At 50.6% G+C, this 6,000-nt stretch overlaps 1 protein-coding gene across 2 annotated transcripts in view; it reads right to left on the reverse strand.

Moving 5' to 3' along the window:
• OSBPL2 (oxysterol binding protein like 2) overlaps nucleotides 1-4,709 on the reverse strand; it is a 36,726-nt gene extending 32,017 nt beyond the window's left edge. For both annotated transcript variants that reach the window (XM_035547968.2, XM_035547969.2), the window contains exons 1-2: nucleotides 4,605-4,709; nucleotides 3,703-3,799 (exon numbers count right to left, since the gene is read on the reverse strand). The gene's annotated coding sequence lies outside the window, so the exon portion shown is untranslated. The remainder of the gene's footprint in view (nucleotides 1-3,702; nucleotides 3,800-4,604) is intronic.
• Nucleotides 4,710-6,000: the final 1,291 nt, after the last annotated feature.

The following is a 6,000-nucleotide window of genomic DNA, read 5'->3' on the forward strand; positions in this document are numbered from 1 at the left end:
TCTGCTAGGTACTGTACTACTTCTCTACTTACAAATCATGTTCAGGAGCCTGTGAAAAATTAAGATAGTGATCGTACTGTAAATAAAGCAGGACTACACAGCCGACTAACCGAGTGCAAAGCCCCACAATGTAAGCAACTGTATTTTAATGCCTACCAACCACTCCTCACGCAAATTCTGCAGCACCAGCTCATACAAACAGCTCACAGAAACGTTCCTGTGAAGACAGCAGACCGTTTCTTAAGGAGTTTTAAGATTATACCAGAAATTCACAAGTTTTAGAAAGTAAGGGTGTTACTTCTCTAACTGTCAAGGGTTGCTTTATTTAAAAAAAAAAAAAAAAAGCTAAAATTTGACTTCATAAGCCAGGATACGTATCTCTGTTCAGTGCTCGCTTTTAATAAAAATTCCACCTACTTGTCTGCTTGGTAGCATTAATCCTCTCTGATAATAATGTTAAACTACGTAAACTATGTTTACGGCCATATACATAAGGCCACGTGTACAAAGTTATTTGCATCTTTATATTTAGATAGCATTTTTTTATCATCATTAAACCACAAGACTCGATAGCTTTTCTGCTGTTGTGCAAAGCCTAGGAAGAACACACGCAGTGGCAGAAGAGCACAGCTTCTTCCCCAAGTTCCAGCTGTCCCGCAAACAACCACGCTTGGTGAGCTAACTCCTCAGCAGCCTCACCACGTACAGGATTTTGAATTGGGAGTTACCGAAAGGACCCTTGCTTTCACTTGCTCGCACACTGCAGGGAACAAAGCCTGCGCTGGCCTCTGCCACCTACGTGCCCCTGGCTGGGTAGGTCCGAAGCGAGCGACACGAAGCGCAGAGACATCTCGGGGTTCACACGCCGCCCGTCGTTACTCCTTCCGTAGGATAATCAGTTCTGAACTATCACGAGAACCAAAATACAATGAGCTGTGTTGACGGATTCTTTTGGGAGCCCTAAAAACCGACCTAGAAGAGTTAAAGCAATGCTGGTGAAAACCTAACCAAGCTATCAGCTCATGAACGCGCGCTTCTAGACTGCGCCATGAGCATGGAAACTCCTCAAAGGTTCGTCACATCCCAACAGCCCCAACCTCAAACCATCCACAGCTGAACTGCAGAGCAAAGGAACTGAGCCCAAACAGGAGTCCCACAGATCTGGGGTTCCATTAAACCAACGCTAAGCAGGGACATCACAAATCCAACAGGTTTGGGACTATCAAACCAAGAGGGCCAAGATTAAAAGGCCCAGACGCATTCCTGCCGCTGCAGGAAGAATTCACCTCTTGTGCCCGCTCCCGTCAGATTTATAAACACTCACAGGAGGAAAACACTGCCCAGCCTCCTGCGTTTCCTGAATGGAGGGCAGTTGTAACTCGCTGAAATCTGTCTGATTAGATTATGTGCATCACAACGTATACCGAAATAATCTAAGGATCCGTCTAGACAAGCAAATGAATTTCCAACCGTTTAAAAAAAAGCAAATTTAAGTAAGCTGGGTCTATTCTTGTACCCTACTGATCCTGAAAATTAAGCCATTATCTTTGTGCACTGAACCTACAGTACGTGTTCGAGGAGCATAACTGAAAGCACCAATAAGCCACGTTTGACACATTCTAATTGCTTGCTGCTTTCACGCAACGAGGCTCTAAGCCTACAGAGTAAATAATTACATCATCATCTGTTCTTCTCACAATAAGCTGTTAAGAATTAGAGGTCTGAGATACCGAATTTTTTAATTCCAAATTCTACAGTGGCCTATTAAAAACAAAAACCACATAAAGGAATCAATATAATATATAACCTTTTTTTTTTGCGGCCACAGGAAGCCTATCAAAGCCCTGTATCTTCCGAAGTAGGAGATAAAAAGTGGCCAACTTTCTCAGGGCTGCCACTTCCCGATTTATTCCGCTAGACGAAGATGCCCCTGTGATCAGTTGTACATTCGAAGTCAGCAAAAACATTCGAGATGAGCACCCCATATTTAACACACTCTCTCTGCAGGCCTGATTTTGTGCATTGCTTTCAAGAACACGTAAGAGAAAACATTTCAGGCATTTCACAGAAAACAGACCGACCAGCAAGCACAACAGCGTCAAGGACACACATTTCTCTCCAGGTATCTTCGTGGCTCAGGCAACAACACTGAGTGAATGACTACAAAAAAGCCAGCTGGTAAATGGAAGCCCTCGCTATCGAGCAGTATGATGCAACATTGCACGGCTCAAGACCGAGCTACTTCAGATGCCAGAGGTAACGAATTATCTGCCGAAAAACAATCAGCGGACTTGCAAGTGAATCCTGCTTTCAAACAAAAAATCAGCTGGCTGGCACTACAAATAGCTACGTAAAAACACAGCCTTATCAAAGCGAAAAAGCCTGCCCGGTATGTTTTCCAGCCAACACTAACCTCACAGAGAGCTAAGCTTTTCGCCGTTGTTCTAGGTCAGCATGTGTGACATTCACACAGTCGGATTCACAAGAAGAAAGGCTGGAAGAATTAACAGTTCCAATGGTACCACCTGGCAGCTTAAGCAAGAACGTATCACAGAAAGCAGTCACAGTTTTAAAACAGATTTAAAGAAACCACGGAATCCTTAAAAGGGCCCTCCGTGACCACACTTACCAAACCAGCTACGCTTGCACAGATGTTAGCAAACAAACAACTGCCTGCACCACGCTCAATTTTCCTCTTTCAGTAGCACACCAACTGAACCCTTTAACCTATCCAGCCTTCAACTACTTCCAGGCAGGGTTTGTTATTTAATCATTTCTGTCTTGAACTTTTGTCTCCTGTTTACAATGTTACATTGGCATGGCTGAAGAGCTCGTTTTGGAAGAAACAGCCTATTTATTCCTGGACAGCAGCTGTCTCGGTGTTTCCTTTGAGCCCTCCCTGACGTGACAAGTTCGTTACGAGGTACTGCTGTTGGTTCAGGAAAGCAACACTAAGAATCACTCCTGATCTTAACCCAGATTGCCCTCAGCTCTGTCATGTGGTCAGAAATCCGTATGACTTGACAAGTATTTTAAGAAAAGCTATGTTTACAGAAACTGAAAACCCAGGGGATTACTCAGGGATAAGTCTCTGCTCGGAATTTCTTGCCTCCGTGCTAGTTTAGCCAGTTCTCCTACTTCCATCCCACGGCTTTACGTTTGGAAGTTACCCAAGTCACCGCTTCCAGAAATCGCCCTGAGGTTTTAGAAGTCCCAGAGCGCACTGGCATGAAGTCTGTACGACGATACAGATGTTGGTGCCCCCAGTAACAACAAGAACGTGGGGTTACCAAACTTTGGAAAGCTAAGTTGGAATTAAACAAATTTAATTCTTCTCGCATGCGTACGTTTGCAAAAAGGAAATGCTACGAGAGGCACATTAATGCCAACCCATGCTGCAGATCCCTGTCTCTTTTTCTTTTTGGAAGTTTAAGTGAAGGCCACGTATTTTAATCGAGAAAATTCACAGTAAACGAAACTACTACCTGCTTGCACCGAGCGTGCTTTGGCCAAATACTTCTGAAGGGAAAAGCCAGACTAGGGCAGACAGAAAACAGACAGTGAATGTGAGCACACATCCGAAATTCTGGCCTGCGAGTGCTGCAGAGTGACGAGTGCTTCTGAAAGGAGCCCTGAGTCTAAACATACAGATAGCACAAACAATTAATATCCAAATTAAGTAAGTGGCAACGTAACTTATACCTTTGTTACCATGCAGAAGTTCTGGTGGCATGTTATTTAAACAAAAGCCTCTTTTCCTGCTATTTTTCCCATCTTGCTCGCCTCCCTTTGAGGAGCTCTGTAAGAGAAACATCGAGGAGGTGACCGCAGAGCGACAACCAGACTCCTGCAAGCCCCGACAGCTCCGGCCTTCAGCCGGGGCCTCAGGGGCCCCTTGCGGCTCCCGCATCGCGCCGAAGTCGGGCTCAGCGCGTTCCCCTCGGGTGCCAGGGCTCAGAGTGCTTCCCGCGGCCACCCGGCTCCAAAAGCAGCCAGGAGAAGGGAAAAAGAAGGAAAGATAAAAAAATAATTTGCTCCGGCAGGCCTCGCGGAGCTCCAGTGCCTCGCAGCCCGTGCTGCACGCAGAAAGGCCTGGGCCCGGTCCGTGTCCTGGGCCCTGCCCTGGTCTTGGTCCCTGACCCCTGTCCTGGCCCTTGCCCTTGTCCCCGTTCCCATCCCATCCCTGTCCCCATCCCCATCCCCATCCCCGTCCTGTCCCCGTCCCCGTCCCCATCCCTATCCCGGGCCCTGTCCCCATCCCTGTTCTCACCCTGGCCCTGTCCCCATCCCTGACCCCATTCCTGTCCCCGTCCCTATCCCGGGCCCCGTCCCCGTCCCCGTCCCCATTCACGTCCCTGTCGTGGTCCGTGTCCTGCTCCCTGGCCCTGGCCCCATCCCCTGGCACCATCCCTATCCCCGTCCCCGTCCCCCAGCCGGGTCCCTCAGGCTCTGCCCCCGTCCTGCTGAGGCCCCGGCCCACCCCGGCCCACCCGGCCCCATCCCGGCCCCACGTAGCCCCAGGATCCCGCCGGGGCCGTGCTGTCAGGGCGGGCCCCGCCGGCCCCCTCGGCCCCGTCCCGGCCCCGTCCCGGCGCCGCCATTACCTGGCCCCGCGCTCCCCCGCCGCAGCAGCCCCCCCCCGCCCCGCCCCGCTGACACCCAGGCGGAAGTGCGGCCCTCGCAGCGGCGGAGCGACGTGCGGCTCCGCCAATCGCAAAGCGAGGCCGCGCCCCGCCGCCGCCCGGACAGGCGAATCGGTTCCCTCGTCCTCTCGCCAGGGGGCGGGGTGAATGCTAATGAGGCGGAGAGCTCCGCCGGCCCGGGCTGCACGGCCGCGGGGGGGGCTGCTGGCCAATGGGGCGGAGCGGGGGGCGGGGATATGCAGATAGCGGTGGGTACCGTGAGCCCCCGCGGCGCTGAGGGGGGAACCAGGCGCGTTTAGGGGGGAACGAGGACGCCTCTGCTGCACAAACGAGGATGGGGTCGCTGCAAGGGGTGTGGACGAGTGTCCTCTATGGGATGGCACATTGGTATCCTGTCTGTAGGGAGAGATTAAATCACCATAACTGCAGTAGCACAAAGCCACCTCCTGGTTGACGGGTGGGAGAAGAAGCCCCCCCCCCCCCCCCCCCCCGTGTCCTATGGAGCGCTGCGGGGGCGCTTTGTCAGGGGGTGGTCACTTCAGTGCTGTGCACGTTCTGGTATTAATAACTTATCCTACCCGGTTAAGGTTTGCCTGGTTTTATGTGGTAAATTCTGTTTAGTCGTGGGGTACAGCGCGTCACCCGCAGGCCTCAGCGTTCAGGCCCTTCGCCCAGCACGGCCTGCTGTCCTCTGTGGCCTCGGAGCAGGTCAACGGGCGCCTGGAGAGCCCAGCGAAATGCCCGGCAAAACGGGGCTCAGGAGTCCGAGTTGCGTCACCAGGAGAGCAGCCTTCATTTCTCTCCCCTGAACTTGGCATTTGTTCGCACACAGCCGTTAACTTGAGGCAGCTTTGTAATCGCCCCCCTCGTTTCAGAGGCAGACTTAAGCAGTCGACGTTGTTTGCGAATGTTGATGCAAGTATCAAAACTCTGAGTCAGGAGCTTAAAATGAATTTGATTCATAACATTTCTCTTAGATAACACCTATTCTGCTCTTTTTATTTGCCTTCTAGTTTCTGAATCTGCAAGGAGCTTTGCCTTCACATGCGCTTAAATGTCTTTCATGATCAAAGAGACTCAAAACTCTCATCCTCCCAAATGCCTCCCGCCCTCCCTCTTCATACTTGAAAGCTAACAATCAAACGAATTCTCACTGGACCCAGCAACCAGGACTTTAAAAGGAAAAGGGAAAAAAAATATATATATATAAACTAAACAGAATGCGAAGCATGCACAGAGCGAGGTGCTGCAGATCAGCCAGATGTAACAAGCATCTTTCCTGAGGAGTTAGGAAACCAGTCAGTCTGGACGAATTACGTCTCCTATCACAAAGTCGAAAAGACCCACTGGTAATGGC

This window comes from Cygnus atratus, chromosome 16 (assembly GCF_013377495.2).
Source record: "Cygnus atratus isolate AKBS03 ecotype Queensland, Australia chromosome 16, CAtr_DNAZoo_HiC_assembly, whole genome shotgun sequence".
Taxonomy (NCBI): domain Eukaryota; kingdom Metazoa; phylum Chordata; class Aves; order Anseriformes; family Anatidae; genus Cygnus; species Cygnus atratus.